This window comes from Amphiura filiformis, chromosome 1 (assembly GCF_039555335.1).
Source record: "Amphiura filiformis chromosome 1, Afil_fr2py, whole genome shotgun sequence".
NCBI lineage: Eukaryota > Metazoa > Echinodermata > Ophiuroidea > Amphilepidida > Amphiuridae > Amphiura > Amphiura filiformis.
Window position 1 is genome coordinate 20837277 of NC_092628.1, and position 19861 is coordinate 20857137.

A 19861-nucleotide genomic window follows, 5' to 3' on the forward strand; every position below is an offset into this window, starting at 1 on the left:
GTCCTCAATGGGTTTTTATTACTATACAATAGTGTGGGTCAAATTTGACCAAATGTTTTATTTTCTTTCGGCCATAGTCCAGTTGTGTTCCAAGTTCCCTAAAATGAAAATGTATGACCTTTTAAAGTATGCAGGGAGAGCGTGGCGCAATGGTTAATAGGGTACTTGCCTTTAGTGCATGAGGTCCCGGGTTCAATTCCCGGCGGTGGCGATTTGCTGGGATATTGACTTGGAAAAAAAAGTCTGAAATTAATTGGCAACTTCTGTAGATTAAATTCAGACTTCCGTTCTCCCCATGGTTCATTTAGAATTGGGTACATGAATCGTGAAAGTACTCCGTCCTTCGGAGGGGACGTTAAGCCGTTGGTACCGTGTGCAGAGAGCCATACCTGTACATGTATTTCGCAGCCAGTTTTGAAAAGAGTAGGGTGTTAATCCCTGACCGTTCCCGTCCCGGTGTTCAAATGGACCCCAATGGAAATAAGCTTCAATAGAGGCTTTCTTGGGTTATCCAGAGTTGTCAGAACCCGAACAAATCAAATCAAAACAATTATCGAAAGGTGTCTTCAGACTCCATCGTCGGCTTTGTTTCCCCCAGACCCCATGTGTGAAATACAAGAAATTAAAAATCGCAATTCTATCTTGGCAACGGGGAAAATGTGTTCTGATGTACCGAAAAGGAATACCAAACACATTTAAATGAGACTTTAAAGGGTTCTTGATACCTTACTGCAGCTCAATATAAAACTAAAATCCATCTCTGGGGTCAATTTCTTTATAAAGTTCATAATGGTGCACCCTGACTGAATCGGTTACAAAGACTTGTAGCACCCTCTAAACCTTATTCAAAAGTGATTACATTTGGCGTGGGGTATTTTTTCCACTAAAATGATCAAAAATCAAAACTTCACTTATTTTTTCAGAATTAGCCTCATGAACACTACTGCAACCTGTTTGGCAATTTTAAACAATAGAGACCTTGCGGAATGAAGTTACTTTAACTTTAACTTTAACGTCTAGAGGATTATAGAGGATTATGTATTCAAAACCACTATGCCATTAAAGCCGCTTGAAGTTAAAGTTAACGCGAGAATCTATAGTGTGCCGTAAATTATGATGAAATACGTCATACTTTAGAACAATAGTTTGCCTATTTCCTCACAGACTACATAATTACCACTTATGTATTATCTAGTTAAAAGACCAATTATTGGAAATTTAATTTGGTTTGGGTAAAAAACATGCTACATGTTGCTGAAAATTACTGATTGAATTAAATCAAAATAAATTTTGTTCCAACCGTCACACTTGATATATAATTTTGTGTGTGCTCATGACGTACACCAAATCAGCTTGCGGAACCAAGTTTTTGGCTTGACTTCAACGCCAAGGGGATTAAGTTCCCGTAAAATGGTCTGGTTTTACTTGAGCCAGCAGTGTACGATACTTCTGGAAGAGTAAAGCAGGTGCATAACATTTATATAACATGTCATAGGTTGTGCCTGGTAAGAGAGAGAGAGAGAGGGGGGTAGGGAGGAGGAGAGGGAGGGCATTGGAAGTGGACAGGGAGGTGCTTTGCTGGTAGCCAAGGGGGGGGGGGGGCTCCCCGTGGGACATCTTCTCTTCCTTCTTGACCCTTCCCTTTTGGATGCTGGCCGCCGTGATATTTTACGCTTTTAGGCCTTTTTCTGCCATTAGCCCATTTTTGTAAAAACGTTTCCCTTTGAGAATCGGCCCACGCCCTCATAACAGAAAAACCCTGACAAAATCACTGGGGAGGGGGAAACAGGTGTGCGAGTGGGTAATTATAGGAGGGTCAAGTTTGAGAGAGCGAGTACAGATAGAGGGGAGAAGGAGGGGAAAATAAGGAGAATGTAGGGAAGGGGAAGCAGGAGGGGAAGGGGGAGAGAGATTCAGAAGGAGGGGAAAGAAATAAAGAATATGTATTTCATTAGGCTTTGCGAAGTAAATTGGAATATGGAATTGACAAAGCTGACGAGCCTTTATTAAATAATATTATATATATATAGGCCTATAACTATCGTAAGAATATTAATTGAAACGTATAGGGCCTAGCTAGTTTCAAAATAATATGATAAGGAGATTAACGCTGGGTCCCGACATAATCCATGTTGAGTGGTATCGCGAGTTCATTCATGTTTACTCAAACGAAGCTCTTAAGGTAGAGTCTTTTGTGTTGAAGTGGGACTAATCAAGGAGTTTATATAGGAAGGAGAAGAAATAGATTATGTAACGCTTATTGTTCCTTTGTGCCAATTGGAGTTCCCGACACGCTATTCATCGAGAGGTACCTTTTGTTCGAGATAAAGGGCTTCCGCCATTAAATCGGTAACTGACCTGACCAGCGTATTAACGCTATAATAGGCAGGCTACTGTCTATAAGTGATGAAACGAAAGTCACGTAAAAGCGCCTATACGTATGAGAGGTACCTTTTGTACTAGTCCCATCCCAAGGGTGTGCGTGAGTTGTCGCATGCACACAAAACAGAGGTTCACCTACAATAAAAACCTATTGCAGCGCCCAAATTGGTTTGGGCGCTCATTTGATTATACTCAGTGAACACGCTTTGCTCTACCATTTCGCTACGGGCAGTTCAGCAGCATAGGCAAAGTGTGCGCTCTGTATGGCGGATATAAGAATCTACACAAGTAAGTTGTCTACATTGTTTGCCAATAGGTCTACATATAAGGATTTGAAGTAATTATGATATCACTCCTACTGTAGTATTTTTCAAGACATTAGCCGCGGTCCACTTCGTGTTTTATTATGTATAGGCCTAACATAGTATTTTACATGAGCATCGCGTATATAGGAGTCTACCCTGGACCTCAAATGTGATACATTTGCTGAAGCATATAGCCATACTATTTCTGAATGAATCAATAAAGCAAAGCAAATCATACTTGTAGGCCTATAATACTATATTAAATATAATTGCGGATCAACCGATGCAGCTCGATACGCCCAATGTATTAATAAAAGCACCTGTCAATAAAGTCGCCCAATTGAACAGCTGTAGGTGTTGATCGCACGACTTCATGAATATTGATTGGCAACATTTTCCAATATGTCAGCGCTCAAATCGGAAACAATAGAACAATAGACCCTTCAGTGCGTTGGGACTAATAACCATTTGACTAAACAAAAGAGAGACATTTGGATGTAGTTGGTAACAAGCTCTTACACATGCCCTTCTTTTGAACGCACATTGATACACATGTCCCGAGTTTAAGCAACAAGACGCTGTTGGTACAGAAACCAATCTGACGTTCGCGTTGAAGTGAATTTGAGCAATAAATCCAATCAATATTTTTGAAGTTGCCGTTAAAGTTCCAGTAACTTCATTCCGCAAACTCTCTAATGAATATAGTTGGTGACTTTCACATAGAATTAAAAAAAACAATCCTTTGATATTGAAAGTATTTCTAGTTTACATTTCTATATGAGACCACATCAGTCTTGTTTTATAAGTTATGTAAGTAATTTGAATTGACTGACCTAGTTTTTAAACACTTTTACAATTTTCTTATGTTGGAAACTTTTGAAAACTGAGAAATTAAAAACGGGACATGATATAAATTATAATCATAATAATTCCTTACTGAGTTGTGGGCACCATGCAGCCAAATTTGTTTTAAATTTGATATATACTTAAAAGTAAAAGAGATTACTTTATGACACCAAGTTTATATCTCATTTTTGCATCGAATGTTCTTAATTTCTTTTTGCACGTAAACTTAATTCCGTTATCTACCATCCATCTTCGGTCTAGGCTAGAGGCGAATTACATCTGTATCGATCAAACATGTTAAAACTGTTTTTGAATTCAGACTAATTAAGTTTAAGTTTCACGTTCTATGACAAATGGAAGAGCTTTTATCCTGCTCTGTCAAATCCAACGTACCGTTGATACGTCACGTACTGCATCTCATTTGTGTTGTTTGAAGAAGAAAAAAAAACAATTGAATAAAATGTGCTTTTTAAGTGTTGAGTCCTGTATAATTTATGTTATTAAGGTTATTAATTATTTTAAACTGTTGTGATTTGGTAGTTCACAGCATTTAACGAATGGTAGTGAGCTTTGGCAAAAACTGCATTGCTCAATTCATAGCGAGCGTGTACAAGAATTAAAATATCACAGATATACTTATATAGGTGCTGCGGTTCTTGAGTTACGTTGTGAAGAGGGCTGAAACAACAACACTTTTGTAAAACGTACATAACTCATTAACAACAATAAATTAAGCAAGTTTGCAAAGCATACGATTTGTAGAATGAACTTTTGCAAAACATCAAGATGTTAATTTTCAATAATATATTGATTTAGATAATGAAAATCGATTTTTAGGTTGCTTCGACCAACAATACCTCGTCTACCCTTAATACTTTTAAAATACCATAAAGACAGACAACACCAAGGTCAGAATTATGTTACCCGTCTTCGGGTGTTTTGCTCTTTTCCTGAAGTGAAAGTGATGTTGACTTTGTGCGTGTTTAGTTATATACCAGAAAATGTTGCTTATGATGCTTATCAACTTTGAACAAGAACATCATACAGAATGTTATAATTTTAAGGTATACTCTACATTAAGGTGGTACTGTATCCCTGATAAATTTTGTGACTAATTTTGCATTTGTCTCTAAAACTGGATTCCTTGCCCCTATAATATACATAACTTTTGTTACCAGTGTGTTATTATTTTTGAGAAAAATTCAAAAATAGTCACAAATTTATCAAGGGATGTAGTGACCACTTGAAATGATTGCTGTTACAAGTAAAATTACGTAAGAAGCTTTAAGATTGATTTGAATGAAGTAAGTCACTTTGACGAAACTGTCAGCAAGAAAGTTAGAAACCAATAAATTTCTACGCTTGGTTTTGACAAATTAAAAACATTACTAAGATACTAAAAGATACTAATAATTTACTTTCCACAGAAATGTTAATTTTAGAAAATAACGAGAGCTAGGGTTAATATGTCAATAATTGAACAAAATACAAATATCTTTATCTTTCTTGTTTATTGTTAACTGCAATCGTTCTAAGCGTAAGAAATGGTACAATGTAGCGAGACTTTTAGGGCAACTGTACTTCGGTGATTTCTACGATATTTTGATAAGCAGGCGATCCGGAGCGTGGAAAGTCTTCATTACTTGCAACATTGCTTGCAACCTTACGTACTCTTTGTGTGTGTGTTATGAAGTGGCTGGGCTGCGTGGGTGTTGGAGATGGGTGTATGTTTTGTCCAGGTGGTGGCCGCATTGCATTTTCTAAATTCAGTAAATTTTCATCGTCAACCGTGTAATTGAATGGGATTTTTTTGAAATTTTAAAACGCTTGAAATATCACAAACAAATAGGCCTATGTTGATAAATAATATAAATACAAGCTAAAACCGTTAGGATAAGGATAATGAACTGAGTGCAATGCATTCGTCAAGATAATCGCACGCGCCGTGGAGTTATTGCATTTAGCTCGAGAGCCGATAGGCTCAAGAGCTAAATGCAATAACTCCATGGCAAGTGCAATTATCTTGACGAATGCATTTGCACGAGTACATTATCCGTCATACACTTTGAGTGTAGGCCTATTAAAACAATAGGCAATATTAATTGCTGCATTCATTATATTAGTTTTAATATTAGGAAAATATCTTACATTTTAAAAACACCGTCAGGACATTGACCAGCTACGTAGCATTTAACTGGTAAAGAAAATCAATCCCTGTATAAGTTTGCTATCAATGGTATCGATTGCGCCATACGTCATACTTTAGTAACTTATTCACGCACGGTTTGTAACCAATTGACTTTTATGTTGTGATCATTTAGAGCACTGAACCAGTTCGTTCACCTGGAAACGATCGATTTAGATGTCCGACTTGTACTACGGTGAATATCAACTGGACTTTATAGCTCTTTAATAATTTGAACTTTAAAATCTACTTATATTAAACACACGACATTGGGATTTAACAATTTGTTCAGTATTATCATAGGCCTTCAAACACATGTGTTTGAAGGCCTATGGTATTATAAAGCATGATCATGATATTATGCGCTAGTGTGTGTTTCCCGGGCCCGGCTATGTTATTTTAGATAATATATAGGCCTACATGTATTTCATTTGTAAAATGCTGAATATTTTGCAATGGTGTCATCTTGTATAATTATGATCCACCTGTTTTTGGCCCTTTTTAATTAATAGAAGCTCGATTATTCTCATTTGATGTTTGATTTATATGAGGTCATTAATCATAATTTATGACAATGATAAACCCTAACCCTAAACTCCGTAAACGAGGACTGGACTCAAGTCTAGCGAGTTGCACCCTATTCGGTAATTGTACCCTATTATAGAACACGTTTGTAACTATACCATTTTAACACCACAGAATGTATATTCGTACTTTTTTGATGGTATATATATCGAACAGACAATTATATAGTTATGTGACCTCTGTGTCGAAAGCGTCACCTAACTCTACTATATGGTTATGTGAAAGTAGTATTTCTAGTATTTGAGCGTGCACGTATTATCTAGAATCTATTGTTTAGCGTGCAGGTTTTAGATAATGCATTGTTTAGCGTGCAGGTTTTATATAATTTGGGCTGGGAAGGGTAGTTCGCGAAAATAATGCACGGGAGAAGAATACATAACGATGAATAGAAACGGGCACTAGAAGTGTATGGTTCGATAATGAACCCCACAAAACTCAGAGTATATTGGAAAATGCCATACGGCCGGGCGGTTTCACAAGTTGCCGGCTCGATCATGTCATCCGCCGCCTGGTTTTGTCGATATTTATGATATTTTGACAAGCAGGGATGCAGCTGGGTGTGGGATGAGTGCATGGGGGGTGTTTGTGTGGGGTCGCCTGGGTGGGGTGTGTGTGTATATTAACAATTCGTGAGTACACTTCAAGGGCAGTCAATAACATGGAGGGTGTGTGTTACGCAATTAACGAAAAAGACGTCCAAATAATTTGGTAATTCTAATATAGGCCTACAATATAAAGTTATTAAGACAATTTATTTGCCGAACGCTTACATTCGCTACCAAGCACTTTGAATGGAATTGCAAACAGATTTACTTTTTTAAAACAGTATGACTTACTACGTAGTTACCTACTAAATCTTTCAATCTCAGACCTACCTCCTAGGGCCTATATCACGAAATAAAAATATTCATATCCGTTTTCTGGCTCCTTAGCTTTTCTTCAATGTTTCTTTGCCATATACTACAAGAATTATTAATTCTAGTGATAAAAATATAAAGGGTATCGTGTATCTTAATGGTGCTCATTTTACATCAGTTTTTATTGTCGCTACAGTTTGTATGTTGCTTTTTTTAATCGTCGCGCTCCCACAACCGAAAGCCCTCTTCGATGATTCTCTATATCGGCTATTCGTCATATTATACAGAATCGGGTTGATGGTCGAATTCAACAGCATTGTTGTACGACCACCCCATCCAATAATCAAATACACAGTTGGGTTTTGAATGAGATTGGTTTGATCTGCCGTGAATAATTGATAGAAGAAGTCAACGTTATAGACTTCAAATGGAACTAAACATATGAAAAATATTACTGCGTTGATAATGAGCATTCTTGCGACTTGGTTTCGAGCTTTTTCAATTGAAGCGGCGGCTGCATCTTTGCTATCTCCCCTGCGACGTTTCGGTTGCTTAAAGTCTGTATGATACGAAGCATCATGTATCCGCCTAACACAAGAGCTACGATGAATTGAACAAAATCCATGAAAATAATGACGCGATTCATGATATAAGCAATGGGATACGCGTCACAAACTGGGATGACATCAACTTGGATGTTACCCGTATCGTCGAGCCATTCTGCACAGTATGTCGTGAGATTGGAGTTGAAAGCTCCAAATGATCCCATAGCTAAAGACATCAACCAAGTCAATACGGTCGTCTTAAGAGCTCTACCCTTGCCCCGAATCATGCGATGCTTTAAGGGGTGACATATCGCCATATATCGCTCAAACATTACGGTGGTGACGAAAAACACCGATGCGAAATACGATCCATACCCGAATACGGTCGTAATAATACAGCTAGCCGAGGCTCGAAATGAGTAATTAATCGTGAATCGCGGAGAGTTTATACCCGTGACGATAAACTGGACTCCTCCGGTAACTAAGAGAGCGACATCAGCAGCGGCTAGGTTACCAAGATAAAAGTTTGTCACAGTTTGCATTTCTTTGATTCGATAGATGACGAAGAAAAACGAGAAATTTACCAAAACACCGATGGTGGTAACAATAGGAAATATGGTTGAGAAAAAGAAAGCTTGTCCTGGCGAAGTTGCGTAGTACACGGAGATGTTTATTGGCAAGTACGCCTGGCACTGTGTCGAAATATCCACTGCATCCATAATGACTGTTTCAGACACCGTTCTACCTTTCGATCTGTCTCACGATGCCGGTTTTTGGTAAACGATTACTAACGTATGTTGACTAACTTTCTTGCGGATGATGATAATGACTGATACAATGTTTCACCCACCCAAAGCAGTGATATCTTTTCGTCTGATTTTGAGGAGACACGAAAACCTTTACCCGTACATTTAAGGTTAATCAGTTTTTGATAAAGATTCTGCCAAACAAATTTACTAGTTCATGTGGTTACTATCTTAGTTTCTATCTCAACGTTGAAGAAAATCTTTGCTTTGACAACAGCTGAACTGAATCAAATGTTATAATTTGCCGTCGTCACATGCGTTATACAATAACGCTCTGCATTCTAGTACCTTTCTCGCAAAAATAAAATCGTTACTTTACACCAGGCTGCCTGATTTTGCATTTATTAGAGCGTTCGCATACGATACATGTGTCAATCGCTGCCCGCGGGAATCAAAATGATTTTATTTTGGAGAACCAACAATCATAGAGCATGTCGATTGTCAGTGTCCAATTTTGAGTGTGTCACGTGAAGCATCATGACTGGTTATACTCTTAGTTATATGCCTTACATGGATTGCAGCCGACCAATCAGACCTTATTTCATGTCCATCCGATATTTTGAACCACTGAGATGACTCAGATGAGTAACAATCCAGATTCGCCAAAACGAATTCAATCAAGGACATTATTGTTTTATGGTTAGCATGGTTAGTATAAGACTTTTCTATATCTTATTACATAAGACTGCTCAGCCACCATTCCCACCCACATGCAAAGCTTGACAATCTTAAAATAATGTCTTTTTCATACGCAGCAGATTATTGTAGCTTTTGGAGATTTTAGGTTAGCACATTACATTTTTTAAACATTGTGATATTATCTAAATGCAAAATCATTACATAAAAGCAGTTTATTGTCACTGCACAGACGGTTTACCTTAGCGGTGCGCCCCACACGCCTCAATACACCTATACTACAACAAAACAACTCCTCACAAAAAACGGGTGGGCAGCGATAGTCCCGGTGGTCATAATTTTTGGCCCGTTTTACTGGAACAATTGCGCACTTCGCGCGAAAAAAAACTTTCCAGTTTATATGCCCAAAATCAAGGTAAATGTGTGTTAATACATGAACAAGTTGAAATATTACACTATTTTTGCCTAAAATAAAAGTGTTTATTTCAGGGCAATTCTGACACGTTTTGCCCGGTATATGGAGGTGGCTAGCTCGATAAAGCCGTCTGGGCCACCCCGTTCTTACGCAACAGCTTGTTCCGAGGTCTTCCCTGATGAGTGACTGTACAACTGGGGGAAAAGGGCGTTGCCAGAGCCGTTGTAAAGAAATACTAGTATTGATTTTTTTATCGTAAAATAAATATTAGACTGATTACCACATACTATACATTATTTGCGACTCGATCAGTCTTACCTGCGGGTGAATTGTTTCTAATTTCTTAGTAATTGTTGGGTTGACACTTGAAAAATACAGAACTATTTTAAACACAGATTTTTGATTCTCACTGCACAGATATATTATCTCACTGCACAAACGTGCCAGACACGTTAAAATAGTCCCAACATCTTACGGTCAACCGGCTTCAAAGACTTAACGCGGTGCTAGCAGCTGTTGTTGTATTGAATATGCATTTTCTTTATATAAGACAAAAGGTAATTTCTTGCGTACTGAATCTTTTTTTTTCTTTTAATACAAGCCCGGAATACAAGCCAAGTTTTGAATTTATGTTTCTTATTATTTTCCCTTCGTGTTCATGATAATCTCTACTAGTGCCGTTTTAAATTTTGGTCAGTTTCGTCATTTTAATATTTCTTTATAGCTTTGCATTCGGCCTATTTGCTTTTTTTTTTTGCTAAGCTCGCGATCAATTATAGCCGTTTTGCCCTGTGATTTTGCGTACTGAATCCTCATCTAGAAGGCAATGTTTGTTTGGAACATTATTATTTTGTTTGATTTTTGCTTTGCTTGCTATCTTCTGAAGATAGGCTTTGGGGCCTACAAAGAAAATAATTAATACCTCTATTTTTTTTATATTTAATGATTTTTTTAATGATTATTATTTTAAAGATAAACTGAAGATAGCAATTACGGCGGGTTTATATAAGACAAAAGGTAATTTCTGCCGTACTGAATTATCATCATGTTTTTTAAATATACAGCCATGTTTTGCATTTTTGTTTCTTGATTTTCTCTTCATGTTCAAGATAATCTCTGCTATATATGAGTGTCGTTTTAAATTTTGGTCAGCTTCGTCATTTTAACTTTAGCTAAGCAGTCGGCCTATTAGGCTACTTTCTTCTAAGCGCACGGTCAATTTTTATACCCGCATGCGAAGCATGGACGGGTATATTCTTATTCTGTGGTTTCTTCTCCTCCTCCTTCTTCTCCATCAAACACATCATTCTGTCAAGGCTAGCACTAAAACTACAAAGGCCCTTGGGCCCATATTTGGTACACTTATGGGCCCTACCCTGTAGAAGTGCCTTTTGCCCATCTTGGCCCCAGAGGTCAAGGTCACGGGCCCTGGGGCCCAAATGTGAAAATACAAAGCACGCCATTTCTCATCAAATGAAGGAGCCTCAGAGCCCAGAGTTGGTACACTGATAGCCATAGGGGTACTCTATATTTACAAATATACAAGAGCCCCATATGTTATATATTATGGGCCCCAGGGGCCCAAATGTCAAAATATGGTGCAACAGATTGACAAGCCTAGTTCTAAAAGTACAAGATCACTAGGGCTCATATGTGGCACATGTATGGGCCCTAAGTTGTAGATGTGCCTTTTGCCCATTGTGGCCCCAGATTTACAAGGCTAGGGGCCCCAGGGGCCCAAATGTTAAAACAAAGGGCCGGCCATTTCTAAGCAAATAAAGTAGCTACAGGGTTCAGATTTGGTACACAGATATGTCTTTAGTATTATATTGTCATATGTATATATAACTCCCATATGTCACATGATATGGGCCCCAGGGCCCCAAACGCTAAAATATAGGGCCGGCCGTTACTCAGTAATTAAAGCAGCTACAATGCCTAGCTTGAGTCTACTGATAGCACTTGAGAATCATATTTCAACATATGTACATGAGCTCCATAAGTCTTATATATTGGGGCCCCAGGGCCCCAAATGTTAAAACAAAGGGCCGACCGTTTCTCATCATATAAAGCAGCTATATGGCTCAGAATTTGTACACAGATTGCACCTGAGAATTACATTGTTATATGTACATATGAGCCCCATATATCACATAATATTGGCCCCAGCGCCCCAAACGCTAAAACATAGGGCCGGCCGTTACTAAGTAAATAAAGTAGCTACAGTGGCCAGCTTGAGTCTACTGTAACCAAATACTAACCATTTTTGCTACTTTTTTTTTCTTTTGTTTTTTTTATATGTGATTTGTTGTTAATTCCGTCTTGTTTCTGAATAAAAATCAATAAATATTGAAAGATAAAAAAAAAAAAGCTTGAGTCTACTGATAGCACTAGAGAATTATACTTCAACATAATTATGTACATAGGCCTCATATGTCAAATATTATGGGCCCCAGGGCCCCAAATTTTAAAACAAAGGGCAGGCCGTTTCTCATAAAAGAAAGTAGCTTCCGGGCTCAGAATTTGTACACAGATAGCACCTGAGAATTATATTGTTACTAACACCCACCCACTCCACACACGTAGGACTAAACAGACAGATCGTATTATATCATAATTGGAAATACCAGCGTGAAGCGTTAAGGCTGTTCCAGTTAAATTACATACCCATTGGCTGTTCCATTTAATTTACATACTCCCTCTGAAATGTCCCCAAAAGGCTGTTCCGTATAATTTACATACTCCCTCTGAAATGGCTGTTCCATTTAATTTACATACTCCCTCTGGAATAGTTTCCCTAATCATATTGCATAACCTCACTGTGAGTAAGAGATACTGACAACAGCAACCTATGGAGAGTAGAGTAAGAGAGACGACTCCCCTGGGAGGGGACTTTTTACAATTTCTTTATTTTAAGTGCTATGACAGTGCAAACTACATTCAATTAAAGCTTGTGACTTGGACTTTCACTCTTTACACATTTTCTGCCCAATTGGGCGACTTTTTACAATTTCTTTATTTTTCTTTATAAGTCCTCAGCAAATAAGGACTGTAAGTTTGGGTACACCGATAACATGCGGGTATAGCCGTATTTGTGTACAAATATATAGCCTTCTAGTTGCTGTTTGTGATTCTGCGTACTGAATCCTCAGGCTAGTTTTTTGCTTTGCTTGCTATCTTCTGAAGATAGCATTTAGGGCCTGCAAAGAAAATAATTAATACCTTTATTTTTTTTCTGTATGTTTAATGAATTTTGTAAAGATTATTACTTTAAATATCCACTGAAGATAGCAATTACGGTGGGTTCATATAAGACAAAAGGTAATTTCCGCCCGCCGTAATTGCTATCTTCAGTAGATAGTAAAAATAATAATCATAAAAAACATTAAACATAAAGAAAAAAAATATTATTTTATTTGTAGGCCCTAAATGCTATCTTCAGTAGATATCAAGCAAAGCAAAAAACAAATAATAATGTTGCAAAAAACATTGCCTAACACGCGTTGGGATTCAGTACGCAAAATCACGGGGCAAAACGGCAACCGCACGCTCAGAAAAAAATTGCCAATAGGCCGAATGCAAAGCTATAAAGAAATGTTAAAATGACGAAGCTGACCAAAATTTAAAACGGCACTTATATAGCAGAGATTATAATGAACATGAAAGAGAAAAATAAGAAACAAAAATGCAAAACATGGCTGGCATTTAAAAAAAAAATTATGATTATTCAATACGGCAGAAATTACCTTTTTTCTTATATAAACCCGCTGTAGGTTTATTGCCAATTGCTATCTTCAGTGGATATTTTGAAATAATAATCATTGAAAAATTCATTAAAAATAGAGAAAAAATAGAGGCATTATTTTCTTTGCAGGTCATATAAATGCTATCTGCAGAAGATATCAAGCAAAGCAAAACACATGCAAAATAGTAATGTTGCAAAAAGCATTGCCTAACACACGTTCTAGATGAGGATTCAGTGCGCAAAATCACGGGACAAAACGGCAAAATTGACCACGCGCTTAGAAAAAAAAAAAAAAAAGCAAATAGGTCGAATGCAAAGCTATAAAGAAATGTTAAAATGACGAAGCTGACCGAAATTTAAAACAGCACTTATAGAGCAGAGATTATCATGAACATGAAGAGAAAAAATGAGAAACAACTATGCAAAACATGGCTGGTATTTAAAAAAATGATGATGATTCAGTACGGCAGAAATTACCTTTTGTCTTTTATAAACCCGCCGTAATTGCTATGTTCAGAAGATATTTAAAATAATTTTAAAAAAAATAGCGGTATTAATTATTTTCTTTGTAGGCACTAAATGCTATCTACAGAAGACAGCAAGCAAACCAACAAACATGCAAAATAATAATGTTCCAAACAAACATTGCCTAACACGCGTTCTAGATGAGGATTCAGTACGCAACACGGGGCAAAATGGCAAAAATTGACCGCGCGCTTAGAAAAAATATAGCCAATAGGCCGAATGCAAAGCTATAAAGAAATGTTAAAATGACGAAGCTGATCAAAATTTAAAACGGCACTTATATAGCAGAGATTATCATGAACATGAAGAGATAAAATAAGAAACAAAAATTAAAAACATAGCTGGCATTAAAAAAAACAATGATTCAGTACGCAAGAAATTTATATAAACCGTGATTTTGCGTACTGAATCCTCATCTAGAACGTGTGTTAGACAATGTTTTTTGCAACATTATTATTTTGCATGTTTTTTGCTTTGCTTGACATCTACTGAAGATAGCATTTAAGGCCTAAAAAGAAAATAATTAATACCTCTATCTTTTCTTTGTGTTTAATGTTTTTTTAATGATTATTATTTTGACTATCTACTGAAGATAGCAATTGCGGCGGGTGGGTTTATATAAATTTCTTGCGTACTGAATCATTGTTTTTTTTTAATGCCAGCTATGTTTTTAATTTTTTTTTTTTTTTTTATTCCTTCATGCTCATGATAATCTCTGCTATATAAGTGCTGTTTTAAATTTTGGTCAGCTTCGCCATTTTAATATTTTTTATTGCTTTGCATTCGACCTATTTGCTATTTTTTGTTCTAAGCGCGGTCAATTATAGCCGTTTTGCCCCGTGATTTTACGCACTGAATCCTCATCTACAACGCGTGTTAAATGTTTGTTTGGAACATTATTATTTTGCATGTTTTTTGCTTTGCTTGCTAGCTACTGAAGATAGCATTTAGGGCCTGCAAAGAAAATAATTAATAGCTCTATTTTTCTTTATGTTTAATGGTTTTTTTTTAAAGATTATTACTTTAAATATCCACGGAAGAGAGCAATTACGGTGGGTTTATATGAGACAAAAGCTAATTTTGCCGTACTGAATCATCATCATTTCTTTTTTTTAATACCAGCCATGTTTTGCATTTTTGTTTCTTATTTTATCTCTTCATGTTCATGATAATCTCTGCTTTAAAGTACCGTTTTAAATTTCGGTCAGCTTCGTCATTTTAACATTTCTTTAGAGCTTTGCATCGGCCTATTGGCAATTTTTTTTCTAAGCGCGCGGTCAATTATAGCCGTTTTGTCCCGTGATTTTGCGCACTGAATCCTAATCTAGAACGTGTGTTAGGGCAATGTTTTTCTGCAACTTTATTATAATTTTGCATGTTGTTTTGCTTTGCTTGATATCTACAGAAGCGCGCGGTCAATTATAGCAGTTTTGCCGAGTGATTTTGCGCACCTGAATCCTCATCTAGAACGTGTGTTAGGCAATGTTTTTCTGCAACTTTATTATTTTGCATGTTTTTTTGCTTTGCTTGATATCTACAGAAGCGCGCGTCAATTATAGCCGTTTTGCCCCGTGATTTTGCGCACTGAATCCTCATCTACAACGCGTGTTAGGCAATGTTTGTTTGGAACATTATTATTTTGCATGTTTTTTGCTTTGCTTGCAATCTTCTGAAGATAGCATCTAGGGACTACAAAGAAAATAATTAATACCTCTATTTTTCTCTATATTTATTTAATGAATTTTGTAATGATTATTATTTTAAATAACCACTGATGATAGCAATTACGACAGGTTTATATAAGGCAAAAGGTATAATTTCTGCCGTACTGAATCATCATTTTTTTTTAAAATACCAGCCATGTTTTGCATTTTTTTTTCTTTAATTTTCTCTTCATGTTCAAGATAATCTTTGCTCTACATGCTGTATGAGTGTCGTTTTAAATTTCGGTCAGCTTCGTCATTTTAACATTTCTTTATAGCTTTGCATTCGGCCTATTGGCTATTTTTTTTCTAAGCGCGCGATCAATTTTTGCCGTTTTGCCCCGTGATTTTGCGTACTGAATCCTCATCTAGAACGTGTGTTAGGCAATGTTTTTCTGCAACTTTATTATTTTGCATGTTTTTTGCTTTGCTTGATATCTACAGAAGCGCGTGGTCAATTATAGCCGTTTTGCCCCGTGATTTTGCGTACGGAATCCTCATCTAGAAGGCAATGTTTGTTTGGAACATTATTATTTTGCTTGTTTTTTGTTTTGCTTGTTATCTTCTGAAGATAGCATTTGGGGCCTACAAAGAAAATAATTAATACCTCTATTTTTTTTATTTAATGATTTTTAATGATTATTATTTTAAAGATCCACTGAAGATAGCACAATTACGGCGGGTTTATATAAGACAAAAGGTAATTTCTGCCGTACTGAATCATCATCATTTTTTTTAAATACCAGACATGTTTTGCATTTTTGTTTCTTATTTTTCTATTTCATATTCATGATAATCTCTGCGTACTGAATCCTCATCTAGTTTTTTGCTTTTGCTTGCTATCTTCTGAAGATAGCATTTAGGGCCTACAAAGAAAATAATTAATACCTCTATTGTTTTCTTTATGTTTTCTTTATTTTTAAAGATTATTACTGAATATAGCAATACCGGCGGGTTTATATAAGACAAAAGGTAATTTCCACCGTACTGAATCATCATCATTTTTTTTTAAATACCAGCCATGTTTTGCATTTTTGTTTCTTATCTTTTTCTTTCATGTTCACGATAATCTCTGCTTTAAAGTGCCGTTTTAAATTTCAGTTAGCTTCGTCATTCTAACATTTTTTTATAGCTTTGCATTCGGCCTATTGGCTATTTTTTCTAAGCGCGCGGTCAATTTTTGCCTATTTGCTCCGTGATTTTGCGTACTGAATCCTCATCAAGAACGTGTGTTAGGCAATGTTTTTCTGCAACATTATTATTTTGCATGTTTTTTGCTTTGCTTGCCATCTACTGAAGATAGCATTTAGGGCCTACAAAGAAAATAATTAATACCTCTATTTTTTCTTTATGTTTAATGTTTTTTGAATGATTATTATTTTGACTATCTACTGAAGATAGCAATTACGGCGGGTTTATATAAGACAAATGGCAATTTCTGCCGTACTGAATCATCATCATTTTTTTAAAAATACCAGCCATGTTTTGCATCATTTTTTTTTATAAATTTTTTAAATAATCTCTGCTATAAAGTGCCGTTTTAAATTTCGGTCAGCTTCGTCATTTTAACATTTCTTTACAGCTTTGCATTCGGCCTATTTGCTCCGTAATTTTGCGTACTGAATCCTCATCTAGAACGTGTGTTAGGCAATGTTTTTCTGCAACATTATTATTTTGCATGTTTTTGCTTTGCTATCTGCTGAAGATAGCATTTAGGGCCTACAAAGAAAATAATTAGTACCTCTATTTTTTTTTTTTTGTTTTTAATGTTTTTTAATGATTATTATTTTAAATATCCACTGAACATAGCAATTACGGCGGGTGTATATAAGAAAAAAGGTAATTTCTGCCGTAGTGAATCATCATCATTTTTTTAAATACCAGCCATGTTTTGCATAGTTGTTTCTTATTTTTTCTCATCATGTTCATGATAATCTCTGCTATATAAGTGCCGTTTTAAATTTTGGTCAGCTTTGTCATTTCAACATTACTTTACAGCTTTGCATTCGTTTTGCCCCGTGATTTTGCGTACTGAATCCTCATCTAGAACGCGTGTTAGGCAATGTTTTTTGGAACATTATTATTTTGCATGTTTTTCGCTTTGCGTGCTATCCTCTGAATTTTTTAACTTTTCAAGGATAAATCGAAATAAAATCCAAATCCCATTTAAATGTTGAAATTTGAATTCTTCGTTTTAACAAAGCTTCATAAGAATACAAACATGCAATTGAATATATGAATACAAAAGCCACCTAAGTCCATACTTTGGCCAAATTGAGTTAAGCATGGGAAATTGTTGCTATACATAGGCCTGTCATATGCATGAAAGAACAACTCAAATTCATCCTCTGTGTCTATTGGGCATGTGAAAAATAGCATGTATGAAAGAATCACCCAATTCCATGATTTGAGTCTTGTAACACATTGATTGAAATCCAGTATGTATAAAAGTCCACTTGTAACACATTCATTGCTAGAGAATGACTTTTGAACAAAAAATGGGTTTAATAAAGGAAAGTGTGTGGTTTATATTACATGGCAGAATGCTTATCAACATTATACATACCTATGTGCTTTATTTTGTATTATCTTACTAGTGGTAATCTCATTCTAACATTGTTGTCTTTGAATATAAATAAAAAACCACCTAAGTCCAAAATTTAAAATGAACCCCACGAAGTCCTCGAAATGCTAATCGTCATACCTAATACAGGTTAATCCACTCATTTGCACGTAAAACTTACCATATTGACCAGGTAAATCTAACTGAAGGAATTAAAATGATACACCGGTTTTTCTCTCAAAATAACTTCGCATGGACTTAGGTGGCTTTTGTATTCATGTATTCAATTCTATTATGCTTAGTGTTATTTTATTTCTTTTTGAAAAATCAAAATGTCCGAGTTCCAATTTTCACGGGTTACATATTGGAATTCAATGGTGCGTGAAAGTCAAATTAAATTGGGAAAATATAGGCCAAACTAACCACATAAATGAAACTCACTTTGTTCAAAAAACACAATTGCATAATTAAATCAACGATATTGAAAGTTACTGACCTTAAACCTTAATAAACAGAATTTTTTTTTTTAATGCAATTTGATTGACACTCTACGAAAATAATTGTATAGAGCCAATTTACGAAAACCCGTAGCACAGGGGCGTAGTCAGCTTTCTTAGATGGGGGAGGGGGGAAATAAAAATTTCTCAATTGGGTTTGATGTGGGGCGTTGCCAGCGTTCTTGGTTGGGGGAGAGGGGAAAATGAAAGTTTCTAAACTGGTTTTACTGGAGGGAACTTAACGAACAAAATCCCGGTTGCATATTTGGATCCAGTGTTATTGATAGGATATAATATACATATACCGTGTTTATGATGTAACAATCTACAATCTGACCAACACCACCCCACTGGACAACAAGACCCATCAACTCAAATTTCTTGGCCAAATACCGCATCTCATTTTGTTTACTTTCTTTTCTCTCTAAATTTCAGTGAAAAAATAAAAAGTAAATCTTCAAATACAACATCATTTTGGTCTGGATTGTACCATTTTTAATAAAGTAAACTCTTTGTAGAATAAATCACAACAACTACATTATTAACTTTCAGTTGCAATATTTTTATTACATAATAAACAAAGCAGCATAATTAAATTTTCTCTGTCTGCGTTGAGTGTATTTCTATTTCTCTTAACTATGTGTAGTAGCTAGGGGCGGATCCATGATTGTCATGGGGGTGCAGAGGCTACAAATGGCTGTAATTGGATTTGGCATGATTTTTTTGTTTTAGCTGAATTTCCTATATTTTGCAGAATTTTAGGGGATTTTTTACTATATGGATCCGCCCAGGTGGTGTCTGTATTCATCCATTGCACGGCTCCACCATATATATGTGAGGAGAGCCTCAATCTGGCAGCATACGAGGGGGTATCAAAAAGTTTTAGGAATCGCCCAGAAGTGAAAGAGCTATATCAAAGAAATTTTGTCAGTGCTATCACTGGTCATTATGTACATTATGGTGCAAAAATGGTCTCATAAGTATGTTTACTTTTTTACAGGTGGCACTAGATGCCAATACCCCGCTGCCCCAGTTACTACACATAAACTGCAAGATTGACAAAATTGAGGCAAGCTGCATTATTAAGATCCTGCTTTTGAAGGGTTGCAGTGCCTAGAAAATTGATGATGAAATGAAAGTTATCTTCGGTGGTGATTGTGATATGTCACTGTCGCTTTTGGAAAAGGAATTTTATTTCATCACAGATTTTCTGGGCACTGTACCCCTTAAATTGAACTTAATCATGCTGCATGTCTCAATTTTCTC